A 19063-nucleotide genomic window follows, 5' to 3' on the forward strand; every position below is an offset into this window, starting at 1 on the left:
CTATTACTACTACTATTATAACTATTATGATTATTATTATTAGGCCATTATTATTATTATACTATTGCCATGTCTATGACTTTTTTAAATAAAAGATTACGATCTCTCGCTGCAATTCGGTCTCCCACCCAAGGACCAACCGGGGCTGGCCCTGCTTAGCATCCAAAAATCAAGACTTTTAAGGCATGTAAGGCCCCGACTTCATTACTTTTATGCTCTTTTATAATACGTTCTCTCTTCTTCTTCTTTTTTTCTTTTTGCCTCTTCCCGTTTCGAATTTTCCTGGCGCTTGCAGAAAACTCCAGTGCGGCCGTCCCCTTAATGTGCCGTGGAGGAGCCCTCTTCCCATTTATTTCAATTCTCATTATGGAGTGAAACCCGGCCCTTTTGTTCTCAGCACTTTCTTCCCTCTTTTATTTTACTTTATTTAATTTTATTTGAAGTCGTTCGGCGTTTGAAGGAAGATTTAAAAAGGACGCCTGACAATTAAAATGTTAATTTCGGAAAGCTTGCTCAGGCATCCATTGCGTCCCCCTCGGCTTAAAAGTGCTGATATTCCCATTTGATTGTTTTTGAACTGAACCCACTTGGAAAAGGACAAGGAAACTTTGCAAAGAAGGGAGATATATATGTTTGGAGATATATATGTGCATGCATGCATGCGTGTATGTATATATATATATCTTTATCTATCCTTCCATCCTTTCATCTATGCATCTATCTATCTATGTATTTATCTACCCATTTATCCATCTATGTATGTATCTATCTGTCTATCTTTATATTTATCTACCTACCTACCTACTTATCTATGTATGTATCTACCTACCTATTTATCCATCTATTCATCTATTAACCTACCTATTTATCCATCCATCCATCTACTTACCTACCTACCTATTTATCCATCTATTTACCTACCTACTTATCCATCCATCCATCTATCTACTTACCTACCTATTTATCCATCCATCTACCTACCTATCCATCTATCCATCTACCTACCTACCTATTTATCCATCCATCTATCTATCCATCTATCTATTTACCAACTTACCTATTTATCCATCGATCCATCTATTTATCTACCTACCTACCTATTTGTCCATCTATCCATCTATTTATCTATGTATGTACCTACCTACCTATTTATCCATCTATTTACCTTCCTATCTATTTATCCATCCATCCATCTACTTACCTACCTACCTATTTATCCATCTATCTATCTATTTACCTACCTACCTATTTCTCCATCTATCCATCTACTTATCTACCTACCTACCTATTTCTCCATCTATCCATCTATCTACCTACCTACCTATTTATCCAAACATTTACCTACCTACCTATTTATCAATCCATCTATTTACCAATCAATCTATTTATCAATCTATCAATCTACCTACCTACCTACCTATTTATCCATCTATTTATCTATTTACCTACCTACCTACCTATCCATCTATTTATCTATCTATTTACGTACCTACCTATTTATCCATTAATCCATCAATCTATCAATCCATCCATCCATCCATCTATCTATCCATCCATCTACCTATTTATCCATCTATCCATCTATTTATCTATTTACCTACCTACCTATTTATCTACCTACCTACCTACCTACCTACCTATTTATCCATCTATTTATCTACCTACCTACCTACCTACCTATTTATCCATCCATCTACCTATTTATCCATCTATCCATCTATTTACCTACCTATTTATCCATTCACCAATCCACCCATCCATCCATCAGTTAGGTCCCTGGCGGATGCCCAGGTTAGGGATTTTGAAGGGTAAACCAAAGAAGTAGTGATTGTTTGGTTTTGGACATTATAAATAGTCCCATTAGAAAATGTATTAGAATGGGGTAGACTACAACTCCCATCATCCAGGGTCAATTCCCTCCAAACCACTCCAATATCTAAACCCTGCTCACGACTGGTATGTGTGCCTAGATTGGCCCAGATCTGTCATCGTTGGGAACCACAGTGCTCTCTCGATGCAGGGTGAACTATAACTCCCATTATCCAGAGTCAATTCCTTCCAAACTCTGTAAAAAGTTAGTCATGATCGGTCTGTGTGCCAAGTTTGACCCAGATGTATTGTTGCCGGGGACTACGGTGCTCTCTTGATGCAGGGTGAACTGTAACTCCCACCATTCACGGTCAATTCCCTCCGAACCACTCCAATATTTAAAGCTGCTCATGGCTGTTCTGTGTGCCAAGTTTGGTCCAGACCCGTCGTCGTCAGGGACCACAGCGCTCTCTCGATGTGGGGTGAACTATAACTCCCAACATCCAGGGCCAATTCTCTCCAAATCACTCCAATTTTTAAAGCTGCTACTGATGGGTGTGCGTGCCAAGTTTGGCCCAGATCCATCATTGGCGGAAACCACATCGCTCTATGGATATGGGGTGAACTATAACTCTCATAATTCAGGGTCACTACAACTCTCAAAATCCAAGGTCAATTCTCTCCACACCACTACAATATTTAAAGCTGCTGATGATGCTTTTTGTGCCAAGTTTGGGCGAAATGCTTTGTTGGCAGGAATCACAGTGCTCTATGGATGCAGGGTGAACAATAACTCCCATCATTCAGGGTCAATTCTTTCCAAACCATTCCAATATTTAAAGCTGCTCATGATGGGTCGGTGTGCCAAGCTTTGCCCAGATCAGTCATTGTCGGGGACCGCAGTGCTCTCTTGATGAGGGGTAAACTATAACTTCCATCATCCATGGTCAATTATCTCCAAACCACTCCTATATTTAATGTTGCTCCTGATTGGTGTGTGTGCCAAGTTTGTCCCAGATCCGTCACTAGCGCGGACCACAGTGCTCTGTGGATATGGGGTGAACTATAACTCTCATCATTCAGGGTCACTACAACTCTCAAAATCCAAGGTCAATTCTCTCCAAACCACTTCAATGATGGGTCTGTATGCCAAGTTTGGCGCAGATGCTTTGTTAGCAGGAATCACAGTGCTCTATGGATGTGGGGTGAACTATAACTCCCATCTTTCAGGGTCACTACAACTCCCATCACCCAGGGTCAATTCTCTCCAAAGCACTGCGATATTTAAAGTGGGACAGGATTGGGACCATAGTGCTCTCTCAATGCAGGGTGAACTATAACTCCCATCACCCAGGGTCACTACAACTTCGCAGTTTGGATTTTCACATTGGCAACCGTTTACGATGGAGGTTGATTTTGAAAAGAAGGAGTGGAGAAAAAAAATGACTATATATGGCCCGGATTTGGAGAGAGACTCGGCTCCTAAAGCAAGTGCGACGTTCCTCGGGCCGAAAAATTGTGTCCGAAAATCAGGGGAAACAACGTTTGCCCGTTCCTGGTGTTGCACTGAAAAATATACAAACGAAGGGGAATTTTTTTTGTTCATCTGTCTCTCCTTTTCCAGTGAGATCACTGTCAAAATATGTTTCTTGGGCGCCTTTCCTCCCGATTGCTCACTTGCTGGGAACCGTGAATCACAAGCCAAGGCTCTGTAAACAATATATTTATATCTATATCTATATATATATATATGTAGCATGAATGTATCTATGTTCGTATGGGATTTCCACTTTCCGAGAGAACTGTGACTCCCACGAAAAATGGATCTGGACCAAACTTGGCACACAGACCCCTCTCAACCATTGGTAAATACTGGAGAAGTTTGGGGGGAATTGACCCGGGATGTTGGGAGTTATAGTGACCCTGGGTGAAGGGATTTATAGTCCACCCTGCATCCAGAGAGCCCCGTGACTCCCACCAATGATGGATCTGAACCAAACTTGGCACACAGACCCCGTCCCCCAACCATTGGAAAATACTGGAGAGGTCTGGGGGGAATTGACCAGGGATGTTGGGAGTCATAGTGACCTTGGTTGATGGGAGTTATAGTCCACCCCGCATCCAGAGCCCTGTGACTCCCACCAATGACGGATCTGGACCAAACTTGGCACACAGACCCCCCTCAACCATCAGAAAATACTGGAGAGGTTTGGGGGGAACTGACCGGGGATGTTGGGAGTCATAGTGACCCTGGTTGATGGGAGTTATAGTCCACCCCGCATCCAGAGAGCCCTGTGACTCCCACCAACGATGGATCTGGACCAAACTTGGCACACAGACCCCTCTCAACCATTGGGAAATACTGGAGAGGTTTGGGGAGGAATTGACTTGGGATGTTGGGAGTTATAGTGACCCTGGGTGATGGGAGTTATAGTTCACTCCACATCCTGCGAGCCCCATGACTCCCACCAAAGACGGATCTGGACCAAACTTGGCATACAAACCCAACATGACTAACACAAAATAATGTTTGGGGGGGGGGGGGTTGACCCATTATGTTGGGAGTTGTAGTTCATCCTGCAGTGCAAGTGCAGCTTGTATGCTGGGGCACCCTGGGTCACACTCTATCAGCCTATAGCCACAGAACCCTGGGATCTGCAGTTCAGAAAGGCACCGTTTGGCAGCAAAAGCTCAGGATCTTATAGAAGCAACGATATCAACAAAAAGATACTATACATCACTGCAGGAAGATACAAATCACTGGAGGATACTACAAATCACCAGAGAAAACTATAAAACATCAAAAGACACTAAAAATCATCGGAAGATACTACAAATCACCAGAGGATGCTATGAAGCACTGGATCATGCTACAAATTACTGAAGGGAACTACAAATCACCAGAAGATGCTAAGAAACACAGAAGGAAACTACAAGTCATTGGGGTGTGCCATAAATCACTGAAGGAAAATACAAATTACCAGAGGATACTACAAATCACTGAAGGAAACTATTTATCCCCAGAGGATACCACAAATTATTGGAGGAAACTACAAATCACTGGAGGAAACAACAAATCACTAGAGGATACTACAAACCACTGAAGGAAACTATTTTTCCCCAGAGGATACTACAAATTATCAGAGGAAACTACAAATCACTGGAGGAAACTATTTATCCCCAGAGGATACCACAAATTATCGGAGGAAACTACAAATCACTGGAGCATGCTAAAAAAATCACTGCAGGAAACAACAAATCATTAGAGGATACTACAAATCACTGAAGGAAACTACAAATCACTGGAGCATGCTAAAAAAATCACTGCAGGAAACGACAAATCATTAGAGGATACTACAAATCACTGCAGGAAACTACAAATCACTGGAGCATGCTAAAAAAATCAGTGCAGGAAACTACAAATCACCAAACTACACATCACTGAAGGAAACTATTTTTCCCCAGAGGATACTACAAATTATCGGAGGAAACTACAAATCACTGGAGCATGCTAAAAAAATCACTGCAGGAAACAACAAATCATTAGAGGAAACTACAAATCATTAGAGGATACTACAAATCACCAGAGGATACTACAAATCACTGCAGGAAACTAAAAAATCACCAGAGGATACTACAAATCACCGCCCAACTTTCCCAAGCCTAGCCGCTCTTCAGTATTTCAGGGCCAAAACGCCCATTTCAGGTCCCAAGACCCAAAGTCCTGGACGCCGGCCAGCGGATCCATCTACCGGTCCTTAGCGAAACGCCTCGTTCCGAGACATAAAATAAAGCCGAATCGAATTGGGGAAAGGAGCAAGTGCTCCGGCAAAGAAGGGAGAGGACGTCACTCCTTTAAGTGCTCCTGTACTTTGCGCACCGAGAGAGGCTCACGTATTTCCCGGAGCCAATGTATTTACTTTATTATATCTGATTATGATTTGGTGGAAGCCATTTGGAGGAATCCTCGGGGGCCTCCAAGTGCACTTCTTAACCACCGCATGCTCAGGAACACAGCGCCCGCCCGCCCGCGCCACCCAGGGGAAAGCACTTAGCGGGCTTGGTTTTCTTGTTTTGAAGGATGAATGGCCATGAATGCACCAAACACAAAAAGCCCGGGAGGAAGGAAGAGGGGGAGAAGACACACTGGGAGGGAAGCAAGTTATTATTATTATTATTATTAATAATAATAATAATAATAATAATACAAACAACTTCCCCTTTTTGGAAAGGAAGTGCCAACATAATAATGATTATGATCAAACTGCAAAGACTCTGGCAAGAGGGTCCCAGTGGTGATCGGCACACTGGGTACAGTGCCTAAAGACCTTGGCCTGCACTTAAACACAATCGGCGCTGACAAAATGACCATCTGGTGGCTCCAAAGACTCTGGCAAAAGCCAGTCAAGGTGGTTCCAGTGGTGATCGGCACACTGGGTACAGTGCCTAAAGACCCTGGCCTGCACTTAAACACAATCGGCGCTGTCAGCCACCACAATACATCACACAATCCTGGACACTTGGGAAGTGTCCAAAGTGGGATCCAATGCAAAAGCCAGCAGAGTGATCTTGTTTGCTGTGTACTCATCTTGTTGTGCATCAAATAATAATAATAATAATAATAATAATAATAATAATAATAATATACAACCCCCAGCATACTGGGTACAGTGCTTAAAGACCTTGGCCTGCACTTAAACACAATCGGTGCTAGACACTTGGGAAGTGTCCAACGTGGGATCAAGTACAAAAGCCAGCAGAGTGATCTTGTTTGCTGTGTACTCATCTTGTTGTGTTTCAAATAATAATAATAATAATAATAATAATAATATACAACCCCCAGTATACTGGGTACAGTGCCTAAAGATCTTGGCCTGCACTTAAACACAATCGGTGCTGTCAGCTGCAAAAAGGCCACCACAATGCATCACACAGTCCTAGACACTTGGGAAGTGTCCAACGTGGGATCCAATGCAAAAGCCAGCAGAGTGATCTTGTTTGCTGTGTACTCATCTTGTTGTGTTAATAACAATAATGATGATAATAATAATAATACATACAACTCCCTTTTTTGGAAAGGAAGTGCAAACGTTAATGATATAAAAACAACAACAACAACACAATTTCCCCTTTTTGGAAAGGAAGTGCAAACATAACAACAACAACAACAACAACAACAACAACAACAACACAAACAACCCCTTTTTGCAAAGGAAGTGCAAACATTAATAATAATAATACAAGCAACTTCCCCGTGTTTCAAATAATAATAATAATAATAATAATACTTGTTTGCTGTGTACTCATCTTGTTGTGTTTCAAATAATAATAATAATAATAATAATAATAATAATAATACAACCCCCCTTTTGGAAAGGAAGTGCAAACGTTAATGATATAAAAATAACAACAACACAATTCCCCCTTTTTTTGGAAAGGAAGTGCAAACATAACAACAACAACACAAACAACTCCTTTTTTGCAAAGGAAGTGCAAACATTATTAATAATAATAATACAAGCAACTTCCCCATTTTGGAAAGGGAGTGCAAACATTATTTTTTAATAATAACAATAATAATGCAAAATAAATACAATTAATAAATAATAAAATTAGTAGTTATTATAATAACAACAACGATACAATTTCCGCCTCTTTTTGGAAAGGAAGTGCAAATTAATAATTATAATAATAACAACAACAACAAATTTCCCCTTTTTTGGGAAAAGAAATGCAAACATAATAACAATAGTAATAGCAACAACAACAATTTCTCCTCTTTTGAAAAGGAACCGCGATCTTGAAATTAACAACAATAACAGCAACACAATTTCCCCCTTTTTTGGAAAGGAAGTGCAAACATAACAACAACAACAACACAAACAACCCCCCTTTTTTTTAGAAAGGAAGTGCAAACATTAATAATAATAATAATAATAATAATACAAGCAACTTCACCGTTTTGGAAAGGGAGTGCAAACATTATTTTTAATAATAACTAGCAGTCCCCTGCCATGCGTTGCTGTGGCCCACATGGGAGTTCTGTGTGGGAGGTTTGGCCCAATTCTATCGTTGGTGGGGTTCAAAATGCTCTGTGATTGTAGGTGAAACTATAAATCCCAGCAACTACAACTCCCAAATGTCAAGATTCTATTTTCCCCAAACTCCACCAGTGTTCACATTTGGGCATGTTGAGTATTTGTGTAGATTTTACTCCAGATCCATCATTGTTTGAGTCCACAGTGATCTCTGGATGTAGGTGAACTACAACTCCAAAACCAAAGGACTCTGCCCACCAAACCCTTCCAGTATTTTCTGTTGGTCATGGGAGAACTGTGTGCCAAGTTTGGTTCAATTCCATTGTTGGTGGAGTTCAGAATGCTCTTTGATTGTAGGTGAACTATACATCCCAGGAACTACAACTCCCAAATGACAAAATCAATTTTTTTGAGTGAAGGACATACATTGGGTTGTTAGGTGTCTTGTGTCCAAATTTGGTGTCAATTCGTCCAATGGTTTTTGAGTTCTGTTAATCCCACAAACGAACATTACATTTTTATTTATATAGATAATAATAATAATGCAAAATACGGTAAATACAATAAATAAATAATAAAATTAGCAATTATAATAACAACAACGACACAATTTCCCCCTTTCTTTGGAAAGGAAATGCAAACATAATAACAACAGTAACAACAACAACAACAATTTCCTTTTTTGGAAAGGAACCGCAATCTTGAAAATAACAACAACCAACCACAATAACAACACTACTAATTTCCCCTATTTTTTTGACAAAGAAGCACACGAGGTAACAGTAACAACCACAACGACAATCACAGTAACAACAATAAATATTGCTTCTCCTATTTTTTTGGAAAGGCACCCCAAATATGAAATAATAATAATAATTATTATTATTATTATTATTATTGTCGAAGGCTTTCATGGCCGGAATTCACTGGGTTGTTGTAGGTTTTTTCGGGCTATATGGCCATGTTCTAGAGGCATTCTCTCCTGACGTTTTGCCTGCATCTATGGCAAGCATCCTCAGAAGTTGTGAGGTCCATTGATTTGTACATGTACATACCTATACATGCTATATATTATTATTAAATTATTAGTCTTAATCATTGTATCATTATGGTTCTAGAATATGGCCATATATCCCAAAAAAACCTACAACAACCCATTATTATTATTATTATTATTATTATTATTATTAAATTATTAGTATTAATCATTATATCAGTATGCCTCTAGAACATGGCCATATAGCCCAAAAAACCCTACAACAACCCATTATTATTATTATTATTATTATTATTATTATTAACATGGCCATAAGCCCAAAAAACCCTACAACAACCCATTATTATTATTATTATTATTATTATTATTATTAACATGGCCATATAGCCCAAAAAACCCTACAACAACCCATTATTATTATTATTATTATTATTATTATTAACATGGCCATATAGCCCAAAAAACCCTACAACAACCCATTATTATTATTATTATTATTATTATTATTATTATTAACATGGCCATATAGCCCAAAAAAACCTACAACTACCCATTATTATTATTATTATTATTATTATTATTATTAACATGGCCATATAGCCCAAAAAACCCTACAACAACCCATTATTATTATTATTATTATTATTATTATTATTATTATTATTAACATGGCCATATAGCCCAAAAAAACCTACAACTACCCATTATTATTATTATTATTATTATTATTATTATTATCATAATCATCCCTGATTTTGAAAAAGAAGCACAAACTTGAAAAGAATAACTATTATTATTATTATTTCACATTTGGTATTCCTTTCCAAAAAATAGGGAAATCGATATTTACTGCTTTTTGTTACTATTACTACTACTAATATTAATAATAATAATTTCCTGTATTTTTTAGAAAAGAAGCACAAATGTGATAATAATAATAATAATAATAATAATAATTCCCAAGGCTTCTGATCCAAAACATATTGGATAAGGGATATTCAACCTACAACAACCCATTATTATTATTATTATTATTATTATTATTATCCCTTTTTTTGGAAAAGAAGCACAAACTTGAAAAGAATAACTATTATTATTATTTCACAATTTGTATTCTTTTCCAAAAAATAGGGAAATCAATATTTATTGCTTTTGTTACTATTACTACTACTAATATTATTAATAATAATTTCCTGTATTTTTTAGAAAATAAGCACAAATGTAATAATAATAATAATAATTCCCAAGGCTTCTGATCCAAAATACATTGGGTAAGGGATATTCAACCTACAACAACCCATTATTATTATTATTATTATCATCATCATCATCCCTGTTTTTGGAAAAGAAGCACAAACTTGAAAAGAATAACTATTATTATTATTTCACATTTGGTATTCCTTTCCAAAAAATAGGGAAATCAATATTTATTGCTTTTGTTACTACTACTACTACTACTACTACTAATATTATTAATAATAATTTCCTGTTTTTTTTTTAGAAAAGAAGCACAACTGTAATAATAATAATAATAATAATAATAATATTTCCCATTATCCAATATCCTAAATATATTGGATAAGGGATATTCATTTGGGGCAGTCTTTGAAAAATTGAAGCTGTGGATGATGGGATCTGTGGATGATGATGAGACTCTGAAATGGATGGAAGGCCTGCTTTTTCAGCCTGGAAAGGCAGAAAGCAAAAAAGTTCTTTTTCAACAAAATACCTATTATGTTCCAAAAGCACAAAGGGTCCTTTCAGGGGGGAAGAAAAAGGAAGAAGGGAGGGAGAAAATTCCTGGGGCGAAAGAGTGAAAACAAAACAAAACCAAAAGGCCTGGGGAAAAAGACAGAGACGCATACAAAGACAAGGAAGGGCAGCTTGACGTCCTGCACTTCCTCCTATTTTTTCGTGGTGTATGGCCATATCCTAGAGGCATTTTCTCCTGACGTTTCGCCTGCATCTATGGCAAGCATCCTTAGAGGTAGTGAGGTCTATTGGAACTAAGAAAAAAGGGTTTATATATCTGGAATAAGGACTCTTTTCTGTTGGAGCTAGGTGTGAATGTTTCAACTGACTACCTTGATTAGCATTTGATTGCCTGGCAGTGCCTGGAGCAATCTTTTGTTGAGAGGTGATTACATGTCCTTGTTTGTTAACAAACAACAACCCAGTGATTCCAGCCATGAAAGCCTTCGACAATACTTGTAAAAGTTACTTAGACAGAGGTCAAGAGCCTCCCCCCTCCCCACATACACCCCAAACTGAGCTAGTAGTAGCAATAGAAATATTAATAATAATATAACAATAACAACAATACAAGTTCAAAAGTCGTAACAACAGCAACAACATTCGAGCAATCTTTATCTTGAGGGTGTTGTTATCTTGTGCTCAAGATAAAGGATGCTCAATTGTTGTTGTTGTTACTACTTTTGGTTAACGAATGCAGAATCTATATTTATTATTATTATTAGTATTATGATTATTATTACAATAATAATAATAATAATAATAATAATATAACAACAATATAAATTCTGCATTCGTTAGCCAAAAGCAGTAACAACAACAACAGTTGAGCATCCTTTATCTTGAGGATGTTGTAGTAATAATAATAATAATAATAATAAAACAACAACAATATAGATTCTGCATTCGTTAGCCAAAAGTAGTAACAACAACAACAACAGTTGAGCATCCTTTATCTTGAGGATGTTGTAGTAATAATAATAATAATAATAATAATACAACAACAACAACAACAATATAGATCCTGCATTCGTTAGCCAAAAGTAGTAACAACAACAACAGTTGAGCATCCTTTATCTTGAGGATGTTGTAGTAATAATAATAATAATAATAATAATAATACAACAACAACAACAATATAGATCCTGCATTCGTTAGCCAAAAGTAGTAACAACAACAACAGTTGAGCATCCTTTATCTTGAGGATGTAGTAGTAATAATAATAATAATAATAATAATAATAATAATACAACAACAACAACAATATAGATCCTGCATTCGTTAGCCAAAAGTAGTAACAACAACAACAGTTGAGCATCCTTTATCTTGAGGATGTTGTAGTAATAATAATAATAATAATAATAATAATAATAATACAACAACAACAACAACAATATAGACCCTGCATTCGTTAGCCAAAAGTAGTAACAACAACAACAGTTGAGCATCCTTTATCTTGAAGGTAGATTATTATTATTATTATTATTATTATTATTATTATTAACAACAACAACAACAAATAATGCTTGAACACCCCTATTGACAAGGTAGAATAACAAACAGACAACAAGAAAAACAACACAGGTTCAGCACCCGTTATCTGGAACTGGAATAACAACAACAAAAACAACAATATAGGTTCAGCATTCGTTAGCCAAAAGTTGCAACAATAACAGTTGAGCATCTTGAAGGTGCAGTAATAATAATACTAACAACAATAATAATATAACAACAGCAATATAAGTTCAACATCCGTTAGCCAAAAGTGGTAATAATAATAATAGTTGAGCAGCCTTTGGTGTAATCAATATAACAACAACAACAACAACAACAACAACAACAATAATATAACAACAACAATAATATAAATTCAGCATTCATTAGCCAAAAGTGGTAATAATAATAATAATAGTTGAGCAGCCTTTGGTGTAATCATTATAATAACAATAACAACAACAATAACAATATAACAACAATAATAATATAAATTCAGCATTCGTTAGCCAAAAGTGGTAACAGTTGAGCAGCCTTTATCTTGAAGCTGTAATAATGATAGTAATAATAATAACAACAACAATGCTTGAACATTCCCTACCCAGAAGCCGGAATAACAATCACAACAATAACATGGGTTCAGTGCCCATTATCTGGAACTGGAATAATTACAACAACAACACAGGTTCAGCATTAGTTATCCCAAAGTGGTAACAACAAGAGATGAACATCCATGATCTTGAAGCTGTAATGATAATAGTGATAATAATAATAATAATAATAATAATAATAATAATAATAATAATAATACTTGAGTATCCCCTATCCAGAAGCTGGAATAACAACCACAACAATAACACAGGTTCAGCGGCTGTTATGTGGAACTGGAATAATAATAATAATAATAATAATAATAATAATAAACAGGTTCAGCATTCATTATCCAAAAGTGGTAGCAACAACAACAGTTGAGTATCCTTTATCTTGAAGGTGTAATAATAATAATAATAATAATAATAACGATAATGCTTGAGCATCCCCTATCCAAAACAGAAATAATAAAACATCAACAGCCACATCAACAACACAGGTTCAGCATCCCTTATCTGAAATTGGACTAATAATAATAATAATAATAATAACAACAATAACAACAACAACAACAACAACAATAATGTGTTTCAAAATATAACAATTATACTAATAATATCAGCATTCCTTGTCTGGAATGGGAATAATAACAATAAATTCCACAAGACCCCAAAGTCCAAACCAGGAGTGGGGGAGATATTGGGGGAACTGGGGGTGTATTGGGGGAACTTGTATATAAACTGGGGAGATACTGGGGGAACATATATATAAACTAGGGAAACATTGGGGGAAATTATATATAAACTGGGGAGATATTGGGGGAACTTGTATATAAACTGGGGAGATATTGGGGGAACTTATATATAAACTGGGGAGATATTGGGGGAACTTATATATAAACTGGGGAGATATTGCGGGAAATTATATATAAACTGGGGAGATATTGCGGGAAATTATATATAAACTGGGGTGATACTGAGGGAACTTATATTTAAACTGGGGAGATATTGGAGGAAGTAATACACAAACTGGGAGTATACTGGGGAAACTTATAAATATACTGGGGAGATTATTAGAGGAATTTATAAACAAACTGGGAGGATATTGGGGGAACTGATAAATATAAACTGGAGGATATTGGGGGAACATATATATAAACTGGGGTGATATTGGGGGAGAATTGGGAGGGTACTGGGGGAACTTTCTTCCCCATAATTAAACTGGGAAGACATTAGTGGAACATCTATTAGACTGGGGAAAGATTGGGGATACTTATAAACAAACTGGGAGGATACTGGGGGAACATATAAACTGGAGGACATTGGGGGAACTTATATATAAACTGGGGAGATATTGGGGGAACTTGTATGTAAACTGGGGAGATATTGGGGGAACTTATATATAAACTGGGGAGATATTGGGGGAACTTGTATGTAAACTGGGGAGATATTGGGGGAAATTATATATAAACTGGGGAAACATTGGGGGAACTTATATATAAACTGGGGAGATACTGGAGGCACTTATAAACAAACTGGGAGGATACTGGGGAAACTTTCTTCCCCATAATTAAACTGGGAAGACATTAGGGGAACATCTATTAGACTGGGGAAAGATTGGGGATACTTATAAACAAACTGGGAGGATACTGGGGGAATATATAAACTGGAGGACATTGGGGGAACTTAGAAAGAAACTGGGGAGATACCGGAGGCACTTACAAACAAACTGGGAGGGTACTGGGGAAACTTTCTTCCCCATAATTAATCTGGGAAGACATTAGGGGAACATATACTAGACTGGGGGAATACTGGGGGAACATAAAATAGACTGGGGAGATATTGTGGGAACTGATAAACAAACTGGGAGGATACTGGGGAAACTTATAAACAAGCTGGGGAGATATTGGGGAAACTTAGAAAGAAACTGGGGAGAGGCTGGGAGAAAGGGACTCTGGATATCCCTTCCCAGTAAATATTAAACTGGGGGGAACTGGGGGAACTTTCCTCCCCTTTAAATACCAAACTGGGAGGGGTGGACTGCTTACTCCTGTTGGGATGGGGGTCCCCTATAACCCCCCCCCCCCCGGGGAAAGGATCCAATTCCCCATGAGCTACCTGAAGGCTTGGAAGAGGGGAGTCCCCTGCACTCCTTTATTTTTCCTTCCTCCTTCCTTCCTTCCTTTCCTCCTTCCTTCCTTCCTTCCTTCCTGGCGGCGTTGGCTCCTCTTCCCGGCTGGAAGGGATTATGGCGGCGGAGGAGGAGGAGGAGGAAGAGGAGGAGGAAGGCCTGGGGGCGAGGCCAAGAAGCCCAGGGCCCCTCCCCGGGTGGCCAACTTCCCAGCCCCAAAGGGAGCCTCTGCCTTGGAAGGGAATGGGATCCTTGCCCACTTCTGCTCCCTGGGATTCCTTTGCATTTGGCAACCCTGATTGCAGTGCTCTGTCCTGCACATTAATAGGCACAGGAGCCCTTGATTCTGAGTTCATTTGGCAACCCTGATTGCAGTGCTCTTTCCTGCACATTAATAGGCACAGGAGCCCTTGCTCTGAGTTCATTTGGCAACCCTGATTGCAGTGCTCTTTCCTGCACATTAATAGGCATAGGAGCCCTTGCTCTGAGTTCATTTGGCAACCCTGATTGCAGAGCTCTTTCCTGCACATTAAGAGGCATAGGAGCCCTTGCTCTGAGTTCATTTGGCAACCCTGATTGCAGTGCTCTTTCCTGCACATTAATAGGCATAGGAGCCCTTGCTCTGAGTTCATTTGGCAACCCTGATTGCAGAGCTCTTTCCTGCACATTAAGAGGCATAGGAGCCCTTGCTCTGAGTTCATTTGGCAACCCTGGTTGCAGTGCTCTTTCCTGCACATTAATAGGCATAGGAGCCCTTGCTCTGAGTTCATTTGGCAACCCTGGTTGCAGTGCTCTTTCCTGCACATTAATAGGCACAGGAGCCCTTGCTCTGAGTTCATTTGGCAACCCTGATTGCAGTGCTCTTTCCTGCACATTAATAGGCACAGGAGCCATTGCTCTGAGTTCATTTGGCAACCCTGATTGCAGTGCTCTTTTCTGCACATTAATAGGCACAGGAGCCCTTGCTCTGAGTTCATTTGGCAACCCTGATTGCAGAGCTCTTTCCTGCACATTAAGAGGCATAGGAGCCCTTGCTCTGAGTTCATTTGGCAACCCTGATTGCAGTGCTCTTTCCTGCACATTAATAGGCATAGGAGCCCTTGCTCTGAGTTCATTTGGCAACCCTGATTGCAGAGCTCTTTCCTGCACATTAAGAGGCATAGGAGCCCTTGCTCTGAGTTCATTTGGCAACCCTGGTTGCAGTGCTCTTTCCTGCACATTAAGAGGCACAGGAGCCCTGGCTGTGGTTGCATTTGGCAACCCTGATTTCAGTGCTCTTTCCTGCACATTAATAGGCACAGGAGCCCTTGCTCTGGGTTCATTTGGCAACCCTGATTGCAGTGCTCTTTCCTGCACATTAAGAGGCACAGGAGCCCTGGCTGTGGTTGCATTTGGCAACCCTGATTTCAGTGCTCTTTCCTGCACATTAATACACATAGGAGCCCTTGCTCTGGGTTCATTTGGCAACCCTGATTGCAGTGCTCTTTCCTGCACATTAATAGGCACAGGAGCTCTTGCTCCGAGTTCATTTGGCAACCCTGATTGCAGTGCTCTTTCCTGCACATTAATAGGCATAGGAGCCTTGCTCTGAGTTCATTTGGCAACCCTGATTGCAGTGCTCTTTCCTGCACATTAAGAGGCACAGGAGCCCTGGCTGTGGTTGCATTTGGCAACCCTGATTTCAGTGCTCTTTCCTGCACATTAATAGGCACAGGAGCCCTTGCTCTGGGTTCATTTGGCAACCCTGATTGCAGTGCTCTTTCCTGCACATTAAGAGGCACAGGAGCCCTGGCTGTGGTTGCATTTGGCAACCCGGATTTCAGTGCTCTTTCCTGCACATTAATAGGCACAGGAGCCCTTGCTCTGGGTTCATTTGGCAACCCTGATTGCAGTGCTCTTTCCTGCACATTAATAAACATAGGAGCCCTTGCTCTGAGTTCATTTGGCAACCCTGATTGCAGTGCTCTTTCCTGCACATTAATAGGCACAGAAGCCCTTGCTCTGAGTTCATTTGGCAACCCTGATTGCAGTGCTCTTTCTTGCACATTAAGAGGCATAGGAGCCCTGGCTGTGGTTGCATTTGGCAACCCTGATTTCAGTGCACCTTTCTGCACATTAATACACATAGGAGCCCTTGCTCTGGGTTCATTTGGCAACCCTGATTGCAGTGCTCTTTCCTGCACATTAATAGGCACAGGAGCCCTTGCTCTGAGTTCATTTGGCAACCCTGATTGCAGTGCTCTTTCCTGCACATTAAGAGGCATAGGAGCCCTTTCTCTGAGTTCATTTGGCAACCCTGATTGCAGTGCTCTTTCCTGCTCATTAAGAGGCACAGGAGCCCTTGCTCTGAGTTCATTTGGCAACCCTGATTGCAGTGCTCTTTCCTGCACATTAATAGGCATAGGAGCCCTTGCTCTGAGTTCATTTGGCAACCCTCATTGCAGTGCTCTTTCCTGCACATTAATACACATAGGAGCCCTTTCTTTGAGTTCATTTGGCAACCCTGACTTCAGTGCTCTTTCCTGCACATTAATAGACACAGGAGCCCTTGCTCTGAGTTCATTTGGCTACCTTGATTGCAGTGCTCTTTCCTGCATATTAATAAGCATAGGAGCCCTTGCTCTGAGTTCATTTGGCAACCCTGTTTCAGTGCTCTTTCCTGCATATTAATAAGCATAGGAGCCCTTGCTCTGAGTTCATTTGGCAACCCTCATTGCAGTGCTCTTTCCTGCACATTAATAGGCATAGGAGCCCTTGCTCTGGGTTCATTTGGCAACCCTGATTGCAGTGCTCTTTCCTGCACATTAATAGACATAGGAGCCCTTGCTCAGAGTTCATTTGGCAACCCTGGTTGCAGTGCTCTTTCCTGCACATTAATAGGAACAGGAGCCCTTGCTCTGGGTTCATATGGCAACCCTGATTGCAGTGCTCTTTCCTGCACATTAATAGGCACAGGAGCCCTTGTTCTGAGTTCATTTGGCAACCCTAGTTTCAGTGCTCCTTCCTGCGTATTTATAGGCATAAGAGCCCTTGGTCTGAGTTCATTTGGCAACCCTGGTTGCAGTGCTCTTTCCTGCACATTAATAGGCATGGGAGCCTTTTCTTTGAGTTCATTTGGCAACCCTGACTTCAGTGCTCTTTCCTGCACATTAATAGGCATAGGAGCCCTTGCTCTGAGTTCATTTGGCAACCTTGATTGCAGTGCTCTTTCCTGCATATTAATAAGCATAGGAGCCCTTGCTCTGAGTTCATTTGGCAACCCTGGTTGCAGTGCTCTTTCCTGCACATTAATAGGCACAGGAGCCCTTGCTCTGAGTTCATTTGGCAACCCTGATTGCAGTGCTCTTTCCTGCACATTAATAGGCACAGGAGCCATTGCTCTGAGTTCATTTGGCAACCCTGATTGCAGTGCTCTTTTCTGCACATTAATAGGCACAGGAGCCCTTGCTCTGAGTTCATTTGGCAACCCTGATTGCAGAGCTCTTTCCTGCACATTAAGAGGCATAGGAGCCCTTGCTCTGAGTTCATTTGGCAACCCTGATTGCAGTGCTCTTTCCTGCACATTAATAGGCATAGGAGCCCTTGCTCTGAGTTCATTTGGCAACCCTGATTGCAGAGCTCTTTCCTGCACATTAAGAGGCATAGGAGCCCTTGCTCTGAGTTCATTTGGCAACCCTGGTTGCAGTGCTCTTTCCTGCACATTAAGAGGCACAGGAGCCCTGGCTGTGGTTGCATTTGGCAACCCTGATTTCAGTGCTCTTTCCTGCACATTAATAGGCACAGGAGCCCTTGCTCTGGGTTCATTTGGCAACCCTGATTGCAGTGCTCTTTCCTGCACATTAAGAGGCACAGGAGCCCTGGCTGTGGTTGCATTTGGCAACCCTGATTTCAGTGCTCTTTCCTGCACATTAATACACATAGGAGCCCTTGCTCTGGGTTCATTTGGCAACCCTGATTGCAGTGCTCTTTCCTGCACATTAATAGGCACAGGAGCTCTTGCTCCGAGTTCATTTGGCAACCCTGATTGCAGTGCTCTTTCCTGCACATTAATAGGCATAGGAGCCTTGCTCTGAGTTCATTTGGCAACCCTGATTGCAGTGCTCTTTCCTGCACATTAAGAGGCACAGGAGCCCTGGCTGTGGTTGCATTTGGCAACCCTGATTTCAGTGCTCTTTCCTGCACATTAATAGGCACAGGAGCCCTTGCTCTGGGTTCATTTGGCAACCCTGATTGCAGTGCTCTTTCCTGCACA

At 40.0% G+C, this 19063-nt stretch overlaps 1 protein-coding gene across 1 annotated transcript in view; it reads right to left on the reverse strand.

The window, feature by feature from the left end:
• The window catches only part of NACC2 (NACC family member 2), a 62824-nt gene extending 47873 nt beyond the window's left edge, over window positions 1–14951 (reverse strand). Inside the window, exon 1 of the mRNA XM_060757496.2 lies at window positions 14799–14951. The gene's annotated coding sequence lies outside the window, so the exon portion shown is untranslated. The remainder of the gene's footprint in view (window positions 1–14798) is intronic.
• Between the last annotated feature and the right edge of the window lie 4112 nt (window positions 14952–19063).

This window comes from Anolis sagrei, chromosome 11 (genome assembly GCF_037176765.1).
Source record: "Anolis sagrei isolate rAnoSag1 chromosome 11, rAnoSag1.mat, whole genome shotgun sequence".
In the NCBI taxonomy this organism is placed as follows: domain Eukaryota; kingdom Metazoa; phylum Chordata; class Lepidosauria; order Squamata; family Dactyloidae; genus Anolis; species Anolis sagrei.